At 41.8% G+C, this 24,680-nt stretch overlaps 1 protein-coding gene across 2 annotated transcripts in view; it reads right to left on the bottom strand.

Moving 5' to 3' along the window:
* The window catches only part of PIP5K1B (phosphatidylinositol-4-phosphate 5-kinase type 1 beta), a 148,809-nt gene extending 126,305 nt beyond the window's left edge, over positions 1–22,504 (bottom strand). Inside the window, exon 1 of one of the 2 annotated variants that reach the window (XM_014608630.3) lies at positions 22,405–22,504. The gene's annotated coding sequence lies outside the window, so the exon portion shown is untranslated. The remainder of the gene's footprint in view (positions 1–22,404) is intronic. The other variant, XM_014608631.3, reaches the window with a different exon arrangement.
* Between the last annotated feature and the right edge of the window lie 2,176 nt (positions 22,505–24,680).

The raw sequence follows: 24,680 nt of genomic DNA, 5'->3' as shown, positions 1-24,680 counted from the left end.
TTGAGGATCAGGACTGAGAGATTGGAGAGAGAGTGACCCTCCTGTGAGAAATGTGCCCCCACCGGTAATTGAGTGTTTCTGTCTTTGATGGATTTCCGGTGTACGTTCATTCTGGCGTGCAGTTGTTGTCTGGTCTCTCCTACATATCTTCCATCAGGGCATTTGGTGCATTGGATGAGGTATATTACATTTCTGGAGGTGCAGCTGTAAGATCCTGGGATGCTGATGGCTCTGTTGTGGGGTGTAGTAATAGTGGGGGTGGTGGAGATATGTTGGCAGGTTTTGCATTTCTTGTCCTGGCACGGTCTGGATCCTTTTGGTGTGTTCTGGGCTTGAGGAAATTTGCTTCTGGTGATGAGGTTGGCGAGGTTCGGTGCTTGTTTGAAGGCTAGGATGGGTGGCTCTGGGAAGATCTTTTTAAGAATAGGGTCTCTTTCTAATATGGGCTGCAATTTTTTGAGGATTTTCCGTACAGGTTCAAGGGATGGGTGATACGTCATAACCAGTGGTGTGCAATTTGTGGGTGTTTCAAACCCTTGCTATACTTAACATACATTGATGACATCTTAATCATTTGGACTGAGAACCTGCAATTTCTGATTGAGTTCCACCAGAAATTCAACAGTCACCATCCCTCCATCTGACTTCCTTTAGAATACTCCAGCACCAACATCTCCTTTTTAGACACAATAATCAGTATCCAGAAGGGTAAAATACAGACCACAGTATACAAGAAACCCACAGACCAACATACATATCTGCACAGAACCAGCAATCACCCTAAACACACCAAAAAAGCTGTGATATACAGCCAAGCCCTCAGATACTACCGCATCTGTCCTGAAGAGAACACCCGGGATTGCCACCTCACCAATCTTAAAAAGGCTTTCACCCAGCAAGGACACTCCTCCAGAGAGGCAGATTGCACGTTTGAAAGAGCCACCTGGATACCACGTGAAGAACTGCTGCAGTACAGAAGAAAACCCCCCACAAATCACACACCGCTGGTTACGACGTATCACCCATCCCTTGAACCTGTACGGAAAATCCTCAAAAAATTGCAACCCATATTAGAAAGAGACCCTATTCTTAAAAAGATCTTCCCAGAGCCACCCATCCTAGCCTTCAAACAAGCACCGAACCTTGCCAACCTCATCACCAGAAGCAAACTTCCTCAAGCCCAGAACACACCAAAAGGATCCAGACCATGCCAGGACAAGAAATGCAAAACCTGCCAACACATCTCCACCACCCCCACTATTACTACACCCCACAACAGAGCCATCAGCATCCCAGGATCTTACAGCTGCACCTCCAGAAATGTAATATACCTCATCCAATGCACCAAATGCCCTGATGGAAGATATGTAGGAGAGACCAGACAACAACTGCGCGCCAGAATGAACGTACACCGGAAATCCATCAAAGACAGAAATACCCAATTACCGGTGGGGGCACATTTCTCACAGGAGGGCCACTCTCTCTCCAATCTCTCAGTCCTGATCCTCAAGGGAAACTTACACAACACTTCCCAGAGACAAGCCTATGAGCTCCATTTCATCAACCTGCTGGATACTAGAGATCAGGGACTAAACATAGACATTGGATTTTTGATACATTACAATCTGCCTGACAACTGACTCCCCAGCCCAGCCCCTGGCTTCTTTACTTTTCATTCCATCCAGGAAGAGCACACAGCAACTGCTGAAGCTTCCTTAGCCTGACAAAGGGTTTTTGAACCCGAAAGCTTGCTTAATAACTATTCTCCAACCATTTGAGTTGGTCTAATAAAAGATATCAAATTCACCCAAGGAACCTTGTCTGCCTATGTCCTTAGACCAACATGGCTACAACCCAAACCCCTTTACAGACTCTACACTTATATGAGAGCCTTCTGAATTAACTTGACTTGAATTTTAAGTCTCACTGAAATCTACAAAACAAGTCAAGGAAAGGAAAAAACCTCACTACTGATGGAATGTGTATATTTCTTTATCTGTGTAGTAATGGGAAAGTCTGAACCTTCTGACTTTAAGACCAAGTTTATTTTCTACAAACTTAGCTTCTTTTTAGATCTTATTAAGATAAAAAATGGCATTTGAGCACTAATTTATTGTAGCTTGCTCCATGGAGACTGGCCTAAGAAATCCAGTTTGTAGTGTATCATATACTTTGGTTGTCAAAATGTTTTCTAAAATGATGCCTGTATTTGGTGTCTCAAGTTTAATACTGGAGTTGTGGTTTTTGTTCGTTTGTTTGTAATTAAATACAATTTTCTTCTTTTAAAGAGGAAAGAGATTTTTCCAATATTACCTCACAATTAACTCCATATCTGATCAAATGTTATACCTGTATCACATTCAGGAAAGTCAGATTGTGAATAATGTAAAAAATATACATACATATAGATGCAGAATTCTTCTACACCCTCAAAAACCATGCAAAAACTCATCATCTGTGCTTACTTTCACAAATAGTGCCATTACTTCACATCATTAAGTGCTATAAATGGTATTACCATATTTACTTGAAGTAAGAGTAAGGGATACTCTGGCACACATTCAGTAGAGGAAATTGGACCTAGATTTGCTACTGCCATATTTAGAGAAAGCATGAGACAGACTGGATCATGATTTTATATTTGAAGTGTTAAGGAAAATGGGCTTCCTAGAGAAATTGATAAGACTGTTATACAGAGAGGCAGAAAGGCAAGTGCTAATAAATGGGTATCTGAGCAAAACCTTTAAAATCCAAACAAGGGTAAGACAGGCTTGCCCATTGTCACCAACATTATTCACATGTGCAATACAGCTGTTGGCACAAAAAATAAGGGGGAAAAAACCATAAGTGGGGTAACAATACCAGGAGAGGGAAAGGTAAAGTGTGCACTCTATATGGATGACATCAGTGTAATGGTTGGAGATTAATTATCGATTGAAAGGGTACTAAAATATATAACAGAGTATGGTGAGATGACTGGTGGGGCTAAATCAAACAAAACAAAAAGCACCATCATGGGAGTGGGAAACTGGAGGGACCTAGATAAGCTTGGACTTCAAGTAGCGTAGGGAGAAATCAAAGTTTTAGGGATCCCAATTGAGGCAGATGGGAAAGGAAATAAAGCATGGGAAAAGATGACAATGAGGGTATGACAAGTATTATGGCTGTGGATGGGAAGGACACTGTCCTTTGCTGGAAAAGTGGTGATGGTTAAAGCGGTGCTACTGCTGATCATTTTGTACACCAAAACTGTGTTTCTATCATCATAACAGCAGTTAGCAAAAGTACAAAGGGAAATTATGCGTGTTCTTTTGGAAAGCCAAATGAGAAAGGCTAGCCGAAATGGGAATGTATAAAGCAAGAGAGATGGGGGGTTGCAGGATGCTGGACATAGGGTTGTTCATTTAGATCAGACATCCAAGCCATACAGTTAGATAAGATAGCAGCCCTTTGGGAGGTGTGCTCCATCTCTTGCTATTATAAAACTGCTTTTCAACATACCATTCAACTGACACTGTACCATTATTTCTGATAGCAAACATGAAAAGTTACTTGTTAGTTTAGAATTGTATGCAGCATGGTTCCAGTCCTCAGATCTTTGGGCCACCAGAACATGATGACGATCAATCCTCCTAGGGTTTATTACATTTAACTTACTTCTTGCTTGCTTTGCATATGTCTAATTAAAAGTTCCTTTAGTTTTTTTGTTTGTTTTATTTTAGTAATGGCATGATAAGGTCTCCTTGATTCTCTTAAGGGAAAAAACAGAATTTTAAAATATACACAGGAAGCCTTTTCAAAGGCTTTTAAATCAATTATTTCAAAGATTCCAGGAAAACAAATAGCAATCGACTACACTTTTTGATTTTCTTTACAGAACTTAACATACCACAATCTCAAGAAAAAAACACCAGACATAAACAAGGACCTTTGGCATAGTGGTTCCTTTACTAAAGAATACCTGCAATAAACATTTAAACACATAATCTAGAGACATTTTTCTGGCCACCTCTCAACTGCTCAGTTGTGTCTTGTAACCCTTGCCCTATTGCTTCTGATGCAAGAATTCAGGTTTTTTGCTTGGTTTTGCATTGTGTTATTATACTATCATATTGCACTTGTATTAAATGTTGCTGCTAAAGAAAGAATTAAAAACCTTATTTATCTCTCTCTATACACATACACACACACTTTCTTTTTGACACAAGAAAAATGCACACACTTTTAACTTCACTGAAGAGGTCTCACACAGAACAATTAAGCTTTGGAAAGTTATATGTCCAGAGTTGGAATGTTACATGCCCAGACTAAGTAGCTCTTTTTGGTGACGTACATCTTGCCAATGGGATAGGACATGAGAAGATACAAAAAAAACCCATTTTAACTTGCATCATTTCTTAACAACAGAAACCACCTGGCCATTTAAGCTCCAATACACCCTTCTGTCCACATACCCAAGCTATCCGGGAAAAAAGCATCTACATTTTCTGAGAGAGAAGAGTTTTTGTGGATGCTATCTTTTATTGGACCAACAGCATGGTTGGGATAGATTTAAATAAGCTTTCAGGTATACACTGTACTTTTCTTCAGGTACATTTTCAGAGGCATTTCAAGGATAAAATAAATCTCACATCCCTAACAACAGCACAAACATTAACCACCCTGTAAAAGTATTACCTTTTTCTTTTGCAGCAAAATTTTTAAATGTAGAGAATTGAACTTCAGCCTAAAGTATGTCTAGTTTTTGGAATGCCTCTAAACTCTCAGCGCACTGAACTTCAGCTTCAGTCAGAAGCTCCCACAGAAGCACTACCTCTTTTTGCTTTGTTTGAAAAAGTGTGGCAGGCTTTTTCACTACCAAGTTCTATCCCGTAAATTTTTCCTGTTAAAAAAAAAAATCATTAAAACAAAAGGGAAGCAGAGCAGGTGGCAAAAGAATGCTTTGGTGAATTGCCAAAGCAAAGGCAATAAGCAACTAATGTTGATAAACTAGCAGGCTGACTATTTTTAAAAAGGGAGGTTGAAAACTGGTTGAAAAGCGACCTCTTTCAGGTCAGTTCTGACACAGCAAGAAAGCATTTCAACTCTCAGCTGTTCTGTTGGCAAACCCAGCTCTGCTCATTTTTCATTAACAAATGTTAACAACTTTTGGTTAGCAGCCCCTCTAGGTAAAAAAGTAGTACATGGGTTGTACAGACTGCTGAATCCAGAAGAAATTGCCTGTTTCTGGGACATACCCAGAAACCAATTCAATTAACCAGTTCAGAGTCCTTTTTAGCCTATGGCTATTTCTCATTTGTGGCATACATATTTCTCTATTGCCCTTGGAGAATGAGACATATATAATGCAATGAGTTAACTTGGTTAAATTCACTCTATAAGGAAAATGGGGGATGGATTTTCCCGTATTCTTAAAAGCTTGGCCGTATCATTAAGAAGGTATTAAGACTTTACAACTGTGAAGTTGTAAAGATGTATATAAAAACAGCTCCAAGCTGCCATCCAAGTCGTTCAGTCTTGCCCTTATGTAACAGCTGTTATCACCTTCATTCACTCAACTCAATAACTCCCATTAGTTTTATGCCCTGTTAGATCTTTCAGGTCCTAAATAACTTAGACAAGAAGAACCTTAAAATTCTGAATATGTTGCGTGTTTTCTGCAGTGTTACTCTAATTCTTAGGAACACAGCACAGCATTTGAATGAAAATGTAAAAGCAGCATTAAAAGGCCAGACTTTCTCCAATTAATCCTCAGATTCTTCTAAAAATGCCACTATTCAAAAGCATATTTTGCAGGCTGAAGTCAGGCAAACTAATTCGTTCTTTGCAAGTGAATTTAAGTTTATGCTTACAAGCTGTTTGGAAAAAAAAAAGGGGGGGGGAGGGCTGTCAAATTTGCCTTTTCTGTATCCTAGGCCCCCTCTACATGTTATATTTAAAGCGTGATTAACTTGGTAATCATGCCTTAAGTTGTGACCCAGCTACATGTTCAACCAATTAACGGTGTGATAAAACAAGCAATAAGCTACAAAGTTATTCCACACAAAACAAGAGGTAATAATGTTTTAGCTTGTTCTAATCATGCCATTAATTGAATGTCTGGCCAAGCGCTCCCCTGGGGCTGGGGATACCAGCCCCAGGGGTGCACCACCTGTGTTTTTCCTGCTGCCACCACTGTGAGCCCCACAACAACATGGGCGGCCAGGCTTTCAGTGGGAGCAGCATGGGGAACAGTGCCACTGCTGAGAGCCATCCCAAGCCCTGTCACAGCTGATCGCAGGCTCCCCATGCACCAGCAATAAGGTGCCATGGGATCTAATGCACAGTCCCCCAATCACACCTGCTGTCATGCACATGTAGAACATGCATTAGATCCCACTGCATCTTTACCTGCACATGTAGCGTGGCTCCTAGAGGGATGTATTAAAAGGCGGTGGGGTAAGCCTCTGCAAATTCAAGCCCCTACACCAATGCTCAGAAACTGTCAGAAATTGACCAAATAAGAATTAGCAAATCGCAGTGCAACACAATGCATGGTGACCTACAACATGACTCAGATCCATGAGCTTCACAGCAAGCAGTTTATCCAGCAGTAACAGATAATTACTGTATTTGTGTAAATACTACACATCCCATACTTTATTTTAGAAGAATATGTAGTGATTTTTATATTGTGACTTAACCAGTCCAATAATAAGGCATACAAATGTTTCTATCTTATGATTTCATGTGTCAAATGTAATGTACAGTATTCTCATCTGAAGTTGAATGAGTGTGGCAATAATGCTTTCAGGACCAGAAGATTTCCAAATACCAGTCCTGGACCAGTGATCAGAAAGAAAAACACTTTTAATCCCTGGCATAATTGATATCATAGTGTGCATTTTGCAAAGATCTCAAACAGGGTCTTGTTTTACAAAATGAATGGGATGCATTAAAGGCTCATTATTTTGTAAGAATATAAACAGAGGAGAAAGTCATATTTGTATGTGGCCAAAGCAAAGCTCCTAAGCCTTATTTCTGTATTCATAATCAAAATGTAATGGCACCTATATGCATATCTGATGCCTGTTCCAACATGTTCCAATTAAATGAAAATAGCAAGTTTTTAAATTTTAATCCTGCACCCAATACACCCTTCCCTCTTTAAATCCAAACAGAAGTCATGCATATGTAAAGACTGCAGGATGAGAACCTTAACTCCTATCAGGCTCCAGGAATATGTCCATTTGAAGGTGCAATGGGATCTAAGGCCCCGATCCCAGCAATCCCACCTGTCATGCATGTGTGGCATGGCAGGAAGTACAGTTTTTAGGATCAGATCTCAGTAGTGCCCTTTCTACTTGCCAGTGAAGGGGGAGACTGGGATCATGATCCCAACCTTTCCCTACACCAGCAAGTTGAAAGCCAGATGCCCACACCCCTGCATGCAGGGCTGACAATCAGCTGATTGCCAGCCCAACCCCACAAGTGACTGTCATCACTAACAGCAGACAGCCATAGGTCCAGTTTGAGACACCAAGCTGTCCAGGGTCAGAGATGAGAGTCAGCTAATTAGACAGCCTCCATCCAGGACAGCCCTAGGTCCAATTCACCCACGGCTGTCCAGGCAGATAATCAGCTGATTGTTGATCCCTGAGAGTACCCGGGTTTTCCCATCAGGGAGTTTAAAACCTGTGTCTGGCAGCTCCGGCTGGGGTAGTGAGGATCAGAGGCTCCTGGTGGGAGAAGCCAAAATGCTGTTCCCTACCAGTAACTTGAAGCAGCAGGTACAGAATTTCAAGTTCCCAGTGGTGAAAGCTCCTCAGAAGCCCAGCCTTTGATTTCTGCCCCCCAACTTATCATTAGCACCAGTCCTGGTTATTGTTAGCACCAGAGATGCCCCATGCCAGTACCAACAATATTCTTGACAGGACAGTTGGAGACAGGTTTTCAGGGGCTGATTCTGGCAATCAGCTGATTATCAGGCATGTGCCCCAGACGACCCACAGCACCTGTTCTATTTATGGCTCCACACAAACCATCCATTAAAACATTCTATGTTGTACATGGAACATTTTTATGGCTCGTTTGCCATTTTATAGTGCCTTAAATTGGGTGCACGTATAATGGTTATTTATGCTGCAATTAACATACTAATTGCAGCATAAATGCAATGTATGCAGGGCCCTTAGTGACATAAATGGGAGGAACTATCATCCAAACTAAAAAGCAATTGCAAGCAAGGAGAAAAAATAATGAATTCAGTTGTATTTATGGGAGCAGGTAAATAGGCAAATAAGTCCCTAGATGAACCTATAACTGAATCAAGAAGTGACATGCGTGTCACTGATACCTAGCTGTGACACATGATCAAAAACTAGCCACATGATTTTATGCACCTCTAGGCAGCAATCACAATTAGCCTGGTAGAGGGCACAGCAGAAAAACCCAAACAGTCCAAAAATAGAATTCAGCACTATTACTGTGGCAGTTCTATTTTGCTACAAGGCTGATCCTGGAATGAATACTAGATATAATGCTTATTCTTATTAGCTCCTTGCCTTCTACAGATTACTCATGTGACTTAAATTCCCTATGTCCATAAGCATTTACAGGACTGGGTATATCTGTAGGAAGGCAGGATGAGACCAAAATTTCTTTTGTTCCTTGCACCCACCCTTTCCTTTTACAATCCCCATTTTCTATTTTGGAGATGTGTAGACAGTATCTCTGCATAGCATGCGGCCCCATAGAAGCAATACTCAGTCCCCAAGTTTCTACTAGTCTGGGCAAGTGCACTGGAGGTGAAACCCAAAGCAAAATTAGACAATAATTTTTTCGAGTACTCAGCAGCATCCACTGACTGACTCATATTCAGTGTGTTGAAAACCAGGTCACTTATTTAAGCTCTTAGAAGGATTTAGAAGCCTGGTTTAATCAGCCAGGTTTGAAAGTCATGGTCTTAGCATCTAAATTCAGGTGAGAGAGACTTTAATTAGTGTACTGAATGATAAAAATCTATGTTTCCTAGAGTAAGAAAGCTACATTTCCTCAGGGAAAAGACAACTGCAATTAACCAAAGTTTCTCAAGAACCCCACCAGGTTATTTTTAGCAGTGAACACTTAATGACAAGTTGGTATTTTGTGAAGAACACTTGTGTGCCTTTCACACATTTCCTGGATGGCCCCAGCTATAACGATAATCCAACATTTTTATTTAAAAAAAAAAAACAGATACACTCCTTCAAAAAAAAAAAAAAAAAAAAGCCTCATTAGTTTCAGAAAAAAACTAATTAGACACAAATGTCTAAAAACAAAACCTAAGAGTAATAAAACTGACTATTTAATTAGGAAAAGATACACAGGCATCTTCAACATTAGGCAACTGGCTACAGCACCAGGTATTTCTGTGATGCACTCTCCCTACTGAACACCATGCAGCACATTTTTCAACAACTGAAATAAGCTTGTCTCACTAACCAGTGCTCTGAAAAGTGATTTCCAACTTTTAAAAGAAATGCTAATATGCCTAGCTCCCAAGTAGAGACACTTTAATCAGTAAAGACCACGATCCTGTGGTTCTGCCTTCACACCCTCATGAAAATTTTTGCAGAGCTAGGAAGTTCAGACAACAGAATGAGGACTTTAAGCAATCAGCTACCTTTTTCTTTAGGTTAGACAGAGCAGCTGAGTTCAGTTCTCTTTAGAGACTATAAAGGATGAAAGTACACTGCGAACCAAACCAAAACAACTACTATGTTTCACATAGAGTTCCAAATGAACTTAACAGGAGTGAGTTATACACACACAATATATATATATTGTATTATATATATTGTGTATACACACACACACGCACCCCTGCTTTAACTTACATGATAAACAAAATCACAGACTGGATATCTGCATCTTTTTCATCACAATAACATTTTAAACAAATTCATATCATAGAATAGTTTTGCTTGCATAGCCCAATTCATTAGTGAAAAATTGTCCTTGAACCTTTTGTTTCACTATGCTTGTTGCCAAAAAGTCATTACAAATACATTTTTGCCAGGTCCCTGATCAGTCCATTAATCCCTAAACTTGATTAACCCATTACAAAAAGCACCAGTTTGCAAGAAGTAAATTCTTGTAAGAAAATGGTTCAGACTTACAAGTCTCATCAAATAGTTTCCTGTCTCTTTCCCAGTCGCTTCATATAGCTAAATTTCTGTATGTGGTGGCTGATCTGCTAGTAGTTCCATTCCACCATGTCAGCTTCAGTCACTTTACCAGCAATAGTTATAAGAAATTCTGCAAAAACCTTATACTGTCTCCATTACCAGCAAGGACATCTGCACAGAATGGTATTTCTGTCAAGCATAAAAAGGGAGTAGAATGCAATAAAAACATGACTTAAAATAAAATGGAGACATTCCTCTAAAGAACACTAGTGTAAGTAAGTGGTAAGTAAAAGATTTCTAGTAGAACTATATACAGCCTGACACTTCTGGATCTTGAGAAGAACAGACCACTCACTACCTGTCAGTTTTTCCAAAAGGAAACCAAGTTCTGAGTTTGCTTCCAAATGAAAGAGGTTTCTGATAGGCTTCAGAGGGCTGAATAAGAATCTGTTTACTGTGCACAGAAGCCCTCTGAGAATGGCTGCGTTTCTCAATGTATCTTTATGGCTAAGGTCCAGAACATTCTGAATTATCTACAAATAAAAGTCAACTAAAAAAAAATCTCTTATTTAAAAAAGTTAAGGCTACAGCTTTTGGTATTTAATTGATATTAACTTACTAATCATACTATAAGAATAGTCTTTTTTTTTTTTTCTTTTTTGCTCAGTTTGGCTAGGGACAGAAATTACACACAAACTAGTATAAGTGATTGGAAAGTGGTTCAAATCCATAACACAACAGAAGTTCAGTGCACATAAACTACTTTAAAAATGTCCAAAACCAGTTTAAGATAAACTTGGATGGATGTGGTGTCAGATTTAACTGATTTAGGTAAATAAATTTACTGAACTTCTGTCCCAGAACTGTCCAGATTCAAGTTAACTACAGTTCTCCAGCATCCCAGGATGCTTTGCCTCCTCCACAAGCTAGCCCTTGTAGGGTGGGCAGCCTAGCCTTGGCCCAAGTTGTCTGCTCCACCCAAGCATCCCTTGGCTTCTGACCTGGGCCATTGCAGGCATGTGGCTGCATTTCTGGAATCAAAAGTGAATGTCTGCTCATTTGCTTATCAGTTCAATTTACACAGCTTAGACTAACCTGTGAAGATTGAATCGATTCAGCCTTGGGCTGGCTGGCTGTACTTAGCCTTTTTGTTTATGAATCATAAGCTAAAAAATACCCAGTGACTATATTTTACCTTGTCTATAGATCAACTCATTTGTATTTTCCATAAATCTAAATAAAGAAGAGATTAATTGAGCCCACTCCTTTGACAGGAACCGGATATTATGAGTTTTTAAGGTACATAGTGACAACAGGCCTTGCTCGTTTCTAACAAGCCTTACCATACTCTGCTCATAAGCTACAGCCTTAGTGGCTTAAGGGTGATATATTTTTCAGCTTGTTTACTTTTTTTTTTTTTTTTACTTCCTGAAGATGCCATGCACATGATGAAAAGCACACGTGTTAATTTTATTTGTATTTAATTGGTTGCACAGCAGGCACTGTTGCCAGGGAGTACTAGTTATTACCGAGTTATGATTTCTTGAAGAAGGGGGATCTCTGGAAGGTCATTAAGGGCTAAATTAAAAACTAAAAGGGACATATATTTTCTGCTTGGAGGAGGCTAACAAGGCACTGAGGAAATTATTTCTTTGCTGTATAAAGTCATTATTTCCTTTACTAATAATCACCTATTATAATGATAATGGTAACAGTAATTAGTTACTACAGGCCTGTAGCGGAAAGCACAAGTAAATACATGGGGGAGGGACAAACAAAGGACAGTACTGTACATGCTGCATTCTGCCCCGTGTTGGGGCCCCTTCACAATACGCTGGCAGCACAAAAGCCCATAAAAGAAACACAATCAGTCCCTACAAACCCCCATCACAGGAGGTAGAAGAATGTTTGGTTTCTTTGTCCAACACAACCAACATACCATATTTCCTCAAATTACAAAGACCCCCAATAATTAGATTCTATTCATGTAAAAACTTATAAATTAGTTATAATTTCCCACGTACAAAATCTAATTATTGATGGTTTGCCTTGAATTAGTCCCCTTCCCGCTGCTACAGCAGGGAAAATAAATCTGGGAGGGGTCACGTGGTCCCCTTGCCCTCTGCCCCTTCAACTTCTTTCCCCTGCAGCCCCTTTCCCCTGTCCCTTACTGTCAGACCCTGCTCTCCTTGAGCACAAAGAACTGAGACACAAATTTGAAAATACAGACTTTGTACTATGGACTTAGTTCATCTAAAATTGATGCATTTTACCTTTTTTCAAACTGCTGCAAGTTTTAGCGCAGGTACTCCATGTTTAAGCAGCACCTTTGTATCTACTTATATGTAGCACAAATCGCATTTTTTAAAAAAAAAGTTGCATCTCACACCAAATTCACCAAATTGGTTCCAAATTCCATTGACTGAACAAAGCCCAGTCATTCAGGTCCATGTGTTGTTACCACTGGCAAGTATCTTCCATCCCAGACTCTTCAGCTTGGGGCTTCCAATACTACCAAGTCCGTGGCAGGCAATCTACATGCAGGCCCAAGCCTGGGGGTCTTAGAGTTCAGATACCCCCTGAACCTTATTTGCCCTTAACCAACAGGCCAAAGGAGCAAGCTAGGGAGAAATCCCCCATCTCCATAAAATAGGCGTGTAGCTGAGAGCCTTCCATTTGAAAGTTATAGTAGACTCTCATGGGGGGGCTGTCCACAGTACACTGGACAGATCTCCACTCTACACAACAATGCCATTCAAGGTAATCTGACATCTGCAGGGAGCCACCTTCACTTTTTCCTTAAAAAAAAATAAAAAAAAATGTTCATGTTCCAGGCCAAATCAATTCCAAATCCATAGATTCATAGATGTTAGGGTCAGAAGGGACCTCAATAGATCATTGAGTCTGACTCCCTGCATAGGCAGGAAAGAGTGCTGGGTTTAGATGACCCCAGCTAGATGCCTATCTAACCTCCTCTTGAAGACCCCCAGGGTAGGGGAGAGCACCACCTCCCTTGGGAGCCCATTCCAGACCTTGGCCACTCGAACTGTGAAGAAATTCTTCCTAATGTCCAGTCTAAATCTGCTCTCTGCTAGCTTATGGCCATTATTTCTTGTAACCCCCAGGGGCGCCTTGCTGAGTAAAGCCTCACCAATTCCCTTCTGTGCCCCCATGATGAACTTATAGGCAGCCACAAGGTCGCCTCTCAACCTTCTCTTGCGGAGGCTGAAGAGGTCCAGGTGCCCCAGTCTCTCCTCATAGGGCTTGGCCTGCAAGCCCTTAACCATACATGTGGCCCTTCTCTGGACCCTCTCCAGGTTATCCACATCCCTCTTGAAGTGCGGCGCCCAAATTTGCACACAGTATTCCAACTGCGGTCTGACCAGCGCCCGATAGAGGGGAAGTATCACCTCCTTGGATCTGTTTGTCATGCATCTGCTGATGCACGATAAAGTGCCATTGGCTTTCCTGATGGCTTCGTCACACTGCCAACTCATGTTCATCTTGGAGTCCGCTAGGACTCCGAGATCCCTTTCCACTTCCGTGCCTCCAAGCAGGTCACTTCCTAGGTAGTAGGTATGCTGGACATGTTTCCTCCCTAGGTGTAGCACTTTGCATTTCTCCTTGTTGAACTGCATTCTGTTGTTTTCTGCCCATATGTCCAACCTGTCCAGGTCTGCTTGCAGCTGTTCCCTGCCCTCCGGTGTGTCCACTTCTCCCCACAGTTTTGTGTCATCCGCAAACTTGGACAGAGTACACTTCACTCCCTTGTCCAAGTCGCTGATGAAGACATTGAAGAGTATCGGTTCAAGGACCGAGCCCTGCGGGACCCCACTGCCCACACCCTTCCAGGTCGATACCGACCCATCCACTACGACTCTCTGGGTACGACCCTCTAGCCAATTCGCCACCCACCGGACCGTGCAGTCATCCAAGTCACAGCCTCTTAACTTGTTCACCAGTATGGTGTGGGATACCGTATCGAAGGCCTTCCTGAAGTCTAAGTAAACGACGTCAACCCCTACTCCTGCATCCAGGTGTTTTGTAACCTGGTCATAAAAAGACACTAGATTAGTCAGGCATGATCTACCTGCTACGAACCCGTGCTGGTTTCCCCTCAGCATAATTTTTCCTGCTGGGCTCTCGCAAATGTGAGCCTTGATAATTTTTTCAAAGACTTTGCCAAGGATGGAGGTAAGACTGACTGGCCTATAGAATTCATCATAAGATGGATAGAGTGGGGAAAGAGTCATTCAAGAACCATATGTGGCCCTGCTACTGGAAAGCATCCTCCACTGTCACCTGGGGCTTCAGATGCTTTCAAATTCTTTGGTAGGCATCCTGTGTGCAGGCCCAAGCCCAGAGGCTTGGGGTTCAAATGCCCAAGTTTCATTTGCCCTCAATTGTATGACCACAGGAGCAAGCTAGGGAGAAGTATCCCATTTCCATAAAGCCAGTGTATTGCAGAGATCTTCCCACTGGTAGTGGAAGGGGTAGGCTATCTGTGCATTACCTCAGTCGGGATACTACCCACTGCCAAGAAAGTGGTCTTCTCCTGCAACTAGGAAAACCACCTGATTGGTCATGGTATTCCCCCTGCCAGGTTGCATGATATTGGTCCAAAGTCAAAAGTCTTATGATTTACAATACAGTTTATTGAGTTGGGCCCCACCAGAGTCAGTGTTTAAAGCCATGGTGACCCCATAGCTCAGCATTGCTCAGTATGTGTGTGTACTCCAGATATCCCCCACAAAGTATCCATGTGTGAATAAACCCCCCCCAATCCTAACTGGACCCGGGTGTTCTTGTTACATGTCCTGCCTAGGATACTCCAAATGTTTATATGAAGATGAGGCACAGGGCAACCTGATCCGGCTCTACCTTATGGAGGGCAGGGCCACATTAATCATATGTGACAGGCTGGAAGAGGGGGCAACAGGGATTCTGGGTGAATTGTTTGGGGCCCTGTTTGGTGATGTTTGCCTGACATTTAAGGTTGGTGAAGAAGCAGAAATCATTGGAAATGGTAAAGGAAGGCAGAGCTCAGCTGTGGAAGTGAAGAAGTTGAAATGTATTTAATGTACTGGCTCAGCATGACATTTAAAAAGAGTTAGGGCTGAGGTGGACTGAGCACAACGGGCAAAATTGTGATATATCTTATTCAGATGGTCTGCACTAACCTATTGTTCATGACCAACAAGGTGCTTTTCCTACGGGCAGAGGAAAACCACGAACGTGGCAGGGGGTAGTACCCTGACCGAGGTAATGCATAGTTAGCCTCCCACTTCCACTTCCAGTGGGAAGGTCTCAGCTATATGCTGACTTTATGGAAATGGGAGACTCCTCCCTAGCTTGCTTCTGCGGCCATACGCCTGAGGTCAAGTGAAACTCGGGGGCATCTGAACCCCAAGTTTCTGGGCTTGGGCCTGCACATAGGATGCCCGCCAAAGGATTTGGAAGTATCTGAAGCCCCAGGTGGGGATGAAGGATGCTTGCCAGTAGCAGGGCCACATATGGTTCTTGAATGACTCACACGGATTTGTAATTGATTTGGCTGATTTGATTTGGGACAAAACATTTTCCTTTAACATAAATAAATAAATAAATAATCCTTGTGGTAGGCTTACCTGGCAGGGGAATTACCATAATCATGATGGTGGCTGGGGAAATACCTCAACTGAGGTGATTCAATTGAAATGGCCCTGTGTAGCGGAGGGTTGTACTTCTGTCTGCTTGCAGACAGGATTCCCTACGAGAACCTCATAGTTGCTTCCCACTGACAGCTTCCAGTGGGAGGATCTTGGCTACACACCAACTTTATGGAAATGGGAGACTTCTCCCTAGCTTGCTTTTGCGGCCAAATGCAAGCGAAATGCAGGGTCATCTATACCCCAAGCATCCAGGCTTAGGCCTACATGTAGGATGTCTGCCAAAGGATTTGGAAGTATCTGAAGCCCCAGACTGGGGTGGAAGATGCTTGCCAGTAGTAGGGCCATATATGGTTCTTGGATGATTCAGACGGATTTGAACTTGATTTGGCTAATTTGACCTGGGACATGAAAAATTTTCCTTAAAAATTAAAAAAAAAAAAAAGGCCTTGTGGTAGGCTTCCCATTAGTATGTCTGCCCAATATGGGCCATGTGTTTTTAGAAGTCATGCTCTGCACTGGCTGCGTTTAATCAACTTCATTGTTAGTTTCTATTACTAAGCACATGCTGCTTTGGCAGCAGTTTAAGGATATGTATTTAATGAGGTTTCCTTGTATGCAAATGTAAGACTAGGAGCTTTTAAAATCTCATCTTATATTTGAGTAAATATGATAATAGCATCCCCACCCCCCACTTTACATCTATTGACAAAGCAGCCAGCAGGTCAGGGCTTAACTATAGTCCACTGGCAATTATCTGCTGGTAGAAAGGCCCAGAGAGGGCAATTTCAAATTCAGAACATCATAACAGATTTGACAAATTGTCTTGAGGGCCAGGATTAAGGTCATGTAAGTATACATTAAAATAAATAATGTATTTATATATAAATTATGCATAAATAATAGATTTCCTTTCTCTGCCTACACAAAATTAAAGAAAGAGACTCCTCATCTCTTCAAAGCATGTGCGTTTCAATATACGATTTTTATGCTCTCATTCAGGGCCCTGGCAGATGTTAATTTATCTCCTGCTTAACATGTTAATCTTGTAAAAACATGCCACACATTCAGACAACTTATGGTACGATCAAAAGGCAAGCCAGCCACAAAGATGCTCCTCATTAAATGTGCTATACCTTAAACAATGTGCCACGTGTCCCAGACCTGGGGCTTTCCCTTGTGTGACCCTATCAGCTCCCAGGTCTAGAATACAACTGCCCCCTGCCCAACCCAAGGATCAAACTGGGGGCAGCCCTGGGTCCTAATTTGGCCCTGGCAGTCATACGACTAAGATCTGGCATGGCAGGACATGCAATTTTTGGGATGGAATATAAAATTCTTCTGATCCTAACTGTACCATTATATTAACCTCTGCAAGGGGCCTAACACATAAAAAGGAAAAACTAAATTTAGCTCAGTTTGTTTCAAAAGGAACAGCTGGTTCCCAGAGTTTAGCAGGCTCACATCAGCCAGGGACTATTAAAATAAAGAGTAAAGAAAGCCAAAGACTCATGTTAGAGCTACGTACATGTAGTGTAGTCCTCATGGAATAAAGCAGACAGATACCAAAATTCGTCATGTTTTAGTTGTCCTTTAAATCAGCAAGTCTCCAAGAGGGCAATACGCTAGTATTCCTCCTCTTCAAGATTCCCAACCTACTTCCCTTGGCTGTTAACATACCTATCTTGAAAAGTTGACCTGGGAACTCTCTTTCCAAACAGCAGGGCAAGTAAATTCTCTGGATGGGACAGCTTTCTACCCGTAACGTTCTGAAGGGAACTAACTCCTTACTGCCTATTTCAGTATGGGGTATATACATTTCCCTTGTCCTACCATTTGTATTCAAATCACTCGCACCACTTTATACACTGCTCTATGTTGTCCTTTCATAGCACCTAATGAAGTAAGCTTGGGTTCACAAAAGCTTATGTTCTATGTATACTTTTTTAGTTAATCTACAATGGTGCATATCTACCCTGCCTTCTGCCTTATTTTAGTCTTACATGACTAACTGCCTCTGCCTGTATGTACACTGTTTCAATAACACGCTTTAAATGGAAGCTCCAAGAACCAACAGGAATATGGAGATTGGCTGAGAGCTAGGAGTGGCTGAAACATAGTCTCTGGAACAAGTGAGGCTCAGTCATGAGCACTCTCACTCAGCTGGTGTCCATTGATGAATGAATTTTACACTGAAACCGTCTTTCCTGGTCTGGTAACTTTCATTATGCATCTACAATGATCATTTCCTCCATTGTGTGTATGTACACACAGCAGGGTACAAAGTAAAAACTAAAGTGTTGACTGAGTTTTACTTTGAAGTCTTCCAAGTAATTCAACAGGCAGGAAAGGTGTAAGAGAACAAGGTTGGGTGGGGAACACAAACAAAAGAAGGGAAGCAGGCAACAGGGTGGGGAGTTGGGGAGAGGTGGGACAAGACTAGCAACGACACTATGGATTATGGAATTGGTTGGGGGGCAGTGGGAAGGGAGTTAGAAACTGGAGAGGAAGTTGATGTGGAGATTAAAGAAAACACGATAAAAGGGGACTCTGCCATTGTCTATTGAAAACAAACAAACAGAGCTAAAAGAACTTTGAATGTACACAAAAGACACATGAAGAATCAATGAACATTTGTTAAGAAAATATTTTGTTGTGGGGAGGAGGAAAGGGGGAACCTATCCTTATCCCCTGACATTTCAGGCAATCTAGATCAGGAGCCAGGATTGGTCTAGTTCACTAGGGCACATCATGAACCACAGAACGAAGCCGAGTATGCACAGGGAACCCTACCCACTCCTCCATGGTTAGGGGGACCCTGCCTGCAGAACTGATGCACAGAAGCCAGAGACAGATGCCAGGAGGCTGTGCAGTAACACCATAGGTACGTGCCAAGGAGTTCAGTTAGAGGGCTGGTGCCAGATGCTCAAACATAGCGCTATAGAGAAAAAACTGCAAACAGCAGAGCTCCTGAGAAGCAAAGGGGGCCTACTCAAATAGACCAGATATTACTTCTTGCAGAGGTCCATTGCAGGACTACAGCATGGAAGGTTGAACCTTATGGGATTAACAGATGGTTAATAGAGTTGAAACAGGAAAAAGAGTAAGTCCCCTCTATTGGCTGGACTGTATTATGAAATTTACTACCGGAAACAGCTCCTGTTAGATGGACAAGGGTCAACAGAAAAAAAATGAATCCTCATCCTAAATGAGGAATCATCAAATCCTTCCAAATTTATTTTTCCCCCATTAAAATCTTGGTACCAACCTGCATGATACACCTTATCTGTCTCATAATAAAGCCACACTATGATAGTCAGCTGCCAAATTGGGATAGGATCTTTATGTACATTTTGGGCCAGTCACCATTCAGTTTGAATGTGCAACTGCAGCTTTGAACAGCTAAATATCTTGGGACTGGAAGTCCCACTCCCTACCCCTGACTTTTGCCACCGGAAGTCCTTCCCCATGCCCACCAGGAACATTCCTTCGGTGGGGGGACACACGACATCTTGGAACCAGAAAAGAAACAAATCATATACTAAAAATCAAACATCTACTATAACATATTTTAATTTTATTTCAAAACATATTTTTTCATATTTAAAAACCTTCAAGAGGAGGTTGGATAGATATCTGGCTGGGGTATTATGATCCCAGCACTCGTTCCTGCACAGGGCAGGGGGTCAGACTTGACAATCTATTCAGGTCCCTTCCAACCCTAGAAACTATGAAACTAGTGGTTCTCAAACTTTATTTTCCCCGTGAACCACTTGAAAATTACTGAGGGTCTCGGCAGTCCACTTAATAAACTTTTTTTGTTTTACAAATCAAAATACACAACTTATATTTTAATATCAGTAGTCTTACCTTTCTAATATGATGGATGTGCCTGTTTTTTTGAGCAAAGTTCTGGGTAGTCAGGTGCAATGTTTGTCAGCTTTAGCCTTAGGTCACCTTTCTGCGGAATGGAGCTCGCGGACCAGTGGTGGTCCACAAACCACAGTTTGAGAACCTCTGAGCTAAACCAAGGCAGCAGTCTAATTAGAAAAAGATATCTATATATCAATGTAACTCCTTATTGGGAAATAAATGCAGCTAAAATAACTAACTAACCAACCAAACATGGCCCCTTCCAATTCTCTAATTACCGAGTATCATTGGCCTAAAGTCTCACTTTCCAATGAGACCTTTACAAAATGTATAAGTTATTGAAAAAGATCAAAAGTAAAGTGCTTCAGTGGAGGCCATATCAAGCATATGAATATAACAGAAATCAATGTAAGCCCTTGACCAAGAATGCAATTTTAGCTAAGAGAAAACAATAAAAAAATCATCTTTGACACCAAGGTATCAGAGAAAGAGAAAATAAGTCCTCAAAGTTCTACAACTACAATTCCTATAACCTATACAGAAAATAGATTGGTGAAGTCAATGATGTGTGTAGCACTTTTTCAACTGCTTTGCATGGCATTTTTCAATATTATTTTTTCAAATGTGGTTGTTTTCAATAACAACATCATTCAAATAACATGAACCTGCGTGGAGATACAAAGTCATTCTAATCGCTTACACTGTTGTAGCACTTTACAAGGTAAACTGCAGAAACTTGTGTCTGATGATAAACATTTTCAATAATTATGCAAAAAACCTCAGTTATCAAACAAGCTGCTAAAAGTCTATTAAAATGCCCACTGAATACAAGAGTTACATGGATGCACCGAATGTTTAGCAACAAATTGATACATTTGTCATATCACATATGTAAATTCAAATTAGATACTTATATCATCGCAGAAAACATAGAGAAGTAGGGCTGGAAGGGACATTCATAGGTCATATAGTCCAGCTCCCTGCCCGAGACAGGATCATCCCTATTCAGCCAAGCTGGCTATATACACATGTACCTATTTGCATACATAAAACAAGGTGTTTGTATTTGCAAGTTTTGCATGTGCAATAAGCACATGCACGTTGAAAGTTCAGGCTCATAAGAAAGTTCAGGTAACTATCAAGGCTGTCAGACCTTATCCTTCCTTTGTTTTGCAAAGTCCTATGTTACTCTGCATTTTTGAAGCAAATACTTCCCTTACCACCACCATCAAAAACCAGCCCCAGAGGAATACACAACCTAACCACAATAAAGCAATGTGTGTATAAAAGAGAAAAACCAAAAGTCACCTCTGACATGTTTTGATAACAAAAAACCTTTATCTCAAGCATCTCAACAAGTCACACACCCTTTCCTTTCTCTTCTCTCGTATCATTCCTATAAGCAAAATAAGATTTTTTAAAAAGCAGAGAAAAGAAAGCTTGTTTAAATTCTTCTTTTAGACAACCCTTGTGGAAATTTTACTTTATATGCAGCTTTCAAAGATATGTAATTATTTCCATCTTCAGTGCACTTATATTTACATGTCATAGTTAGCCTATGTTACTTTACTTAAGTGAATATAACGTTTATCAAGAGGTATCAGTCCAGCAATATGCAGTGGGATCCTCTGGACTACTGACAAGCCCCCAATCATGTCAGCAGCAGTAGCAGAGATCCATGCATGTTGAATTCATTTTGCAATCAGTACCTTGCCCTCCTATCCACACAGCAGATGCAATGTAAAATCAGATCTCCGATTTCTCCTAACACAAAACTCTGTCACCCTACAGATGTATAAACCCATTATCTCACTTAAGTACCTGTGGAGTACCTGTGACACACCCTCACCCCGACCCCCCCACCCCTGTTGTGGCTAATTCAAATTAACTGCCATTAAAACTGTGTGTGTGAGTGGAAGTTAAAGCCAGGAACAATCAGACTGGGGCTAAACCTGATGTCTATTTTTAGCCAGAATCAACTTCCCCACCCCATTCCTTAACCTTTATTTGATGGGAGAATGTCTAGCAGAGAATTTGTCACTCACCATCACCATCACTTTGACTATCTCAGCAGACACGATAAAAAGATATTTTTCAGAATGCAGCTCCTACTTAAGCAACAAAACTAAGATTGCTTATCAATTTCCAATAAACCCATCAGACAGCAACAGCGAACACTACTGGCTTGACTAAAATAAGAACCGACCATCCACCCAAGAAGCAACAGAGCTCTTTACCCTACCACCAATACTCTTAGTTGTATCCACATCCATTTTATAACTTTAAAGCAATCCACTTTTTCAAGTTACTAGCTATTACTAGGAAGCAAATTCACAGTTGTTGCTTGGTTCAAAAATGAGACATTACAGGTACTCCTCACTTAACGTACCGGTTAGCATTGTTTCGTTATTATATCACGGATCTATTAAAGAACATACTTGTTTAAAGTCGCACAACGTTCAGTTATAACGTTGTTTGGCCGTCACCTGCTAGTAGGTAACTACTGTGACTTAATTGGATTCACTTAACATCGTTTTGCTTAAAGTCGCATTTTTCAAGAACGTAACTACGCCGTTAAGCGAGGAGTAGCTGTATTTTTGTTTCAATTTCTCAACCATCAATGGAATTCTCAAGAGACTTCACATTCTTATAAAAGAGAGACATTAAGGTAGGGTGGGCAAAATACAGCTTGCGGAGGGATTTTGTCTGGCCCATGGTGGGCTCCTCGGTCCTACCTGGCCCTGGCACTGTTTAGCCTGTGGTATATCCTGCTGCTCCTGGGGGTGCAGTGGGGCTGGGGGATCTCCACGGCTGGACTCCATTTCCCAGCAGGTCACATGGCAGCCGCTCCTTCTGGCTTCCACTGCCACCAGCCCCAGGAAGCTGCAGCAAGAAAGGTCCAGTAGTGGCCAAGGGGAAGCAGCCATGCCCACCACCAGGTCCCGCTTTTTCCCCAGCATCCAGCAAAAGTTTCTACCACCTACCACCACCAGTGCCTCCTCTGTGCCCAGGCCACCACTGCCAAAGCTGGGCAGCAGCTTCAGCCCCTCCTCAGGCTAGAAGGGCAGGCCAGAGGTAGCAGAGGCCCCAGCTGAGCTGTCTCTGCTGAAGCTGCCACCCTCCTGTGCCCACGCCAGCTCCCTGCCCGCCTGCAGCCCCATCCCGCATAGGGAGGATGGCACCTCCCTGCCCAAGCCCCATATTAATTAACTCTGTTCAGAAACAGGATAAGTTGGCTCATCAGGAGTGCAATGCTAATGCAGTTGTACTGCTTCCAGGTCCCAAGTTAGCTTGCTCAGAGCTGCCTCTGCATAGTACTACATCCTGCCATGGAGACATACCCTACATCCTTTATTTCAGCTGATTCATTTGAAACTGGCTTTTTCTGCATGACACTGCATTTTCAGTACGTGAAAATTGTAACATTAGCTTGAGAAATAACAAACCAAATACAGCTTCCACCGTTTGCTCTAGGCACTATCATCATGACTGGCCAGTGCAGCACACACAATTCCCCCATCAGCAAGTTCCACAACTATAGTCTTACACTATAGCTTTGTAATTCCACACTTGTACTGATATTATTTTCCTATCACTTAGCACTGCAAAGCATTACTTCCATGAGCTTGTAACAACATTTTCAAATATTAGTAATAATAACTAGATTAATTAAAGTGAATGATGAAAGCATTCACTTTATCCCTTTTGAGTTTTCCAGATGATGCTTACATGACCCTCAAACAGAGAGAAGTATAAAAAGTAGCCTAAATAAGTAAGGGACATGCAACAAAGCAGGTGCCACATGCAGCATATCCTAGGCCTTGTGCCACCATGTGCCACACATGGATCAACACGTGACCCAGAGCCAGAACTGAAAGCCAGATGATGTGGCTCTGCAGGTTATCACCACTGTCATACAAAATCCCAAAGTATACTAGATGGAAAGATAAGAAGAACCTGAATAGCATGGAAAGCAAGGCCCCTGCTATATCTTCTTAATAGAAGTACTGTGAAGAAGACTATCAATTTGGGAATGGACTCAATAGATTGGTGATAATAAAAGTATTTCCAAATTTTATAGTATGAAATATGAGATCAACTACCTCTTCACAAGGAAAAATACCTTATAATATAATCTAAGCAAAGAACTCAAGCATATACTTAAAGTACTAGGAATATAAAATTGAGGCCTGCCTTTGCTGAAACAGCATTTTATATTTCAGGGCATCATCTCCTGCATCTTCAGATAGAGATCCACTTGTGGGAAAAGAAGAGTTGGGCCAAACTGAGCCAAGAGGCACAGAGACACATCTAACAACCTGACTACTGACAAAAAGCCTGGAATGTCCAACCACCAGCACCAATACCTACTTTTTACAAACTTTAAACAAGCTACAACTTCTCTGCTGCAGTTTCCTCATCTGTAAAATGGAAGTTATATGCCACCAAGGTGGCTGCCAAAATCATCTAGTTAGTGCTTTTGAGATTTAAAAGCATACCAAAGCCAGGTCTAGACTGCAAACTCACTACCCCCAGCAGCGGCAGACTCCAAACATACAACACCACTCTATGCACATCCCCTGCTGCCCTACTCAGAAGCTCCAATTAGCTGGCCCTAATGCCACATGGGGCATGGACACGTATTCAATTCCAATTTCTGGGCAATTAGCAGCACTGAAAATCCTAGCAAGAGAGGGAACATACAGGCATTATAGCCTGAAGCTGCCTCCTCACCCTTGTGGGCAAACAGGCTGAGCTTTCAGCCCCAGCTGCTACCCTGGGTATGACAACCATGGGGAAAGCCCCCTGTGCCTTCCGTAGACCATGTGTGCAGCAGTAGCCAATCATCCCAGGACCAAGAGGAATCAAGCATCAGGGATATGTTCTCCACCCCCTCAACAAACCAAGGTCCCCCTGATCTGCAGAAGGGGTGGGAGAAACATACAGCTGTTCAAGCTGGCACAGGAGAAAAAGATCTCCCTGGTGGAAAGTGCTCTTGCATTCTTGTGGA

The sequence above is a fragment of the Alligator mississippiensis genome, chromosome 3 (genome assembly GCF_030867095.1).
Source record: "Alligator mississippiensis isolate rAllMis1 chromosome 3, rAllMis1, whole genome shotgun sequence".
In the NCBI taxonomy this organism is placed as follows: Eukaryota; Metazoa; Chordata; order Crocodylia; family Alligatoridae; genus Alligator; species Alligator mississippiensis.
Note: the sequence above shows the minus strand (reverse complement) of the source record. Positions and strands in the feature narration are given on the sequence as shown.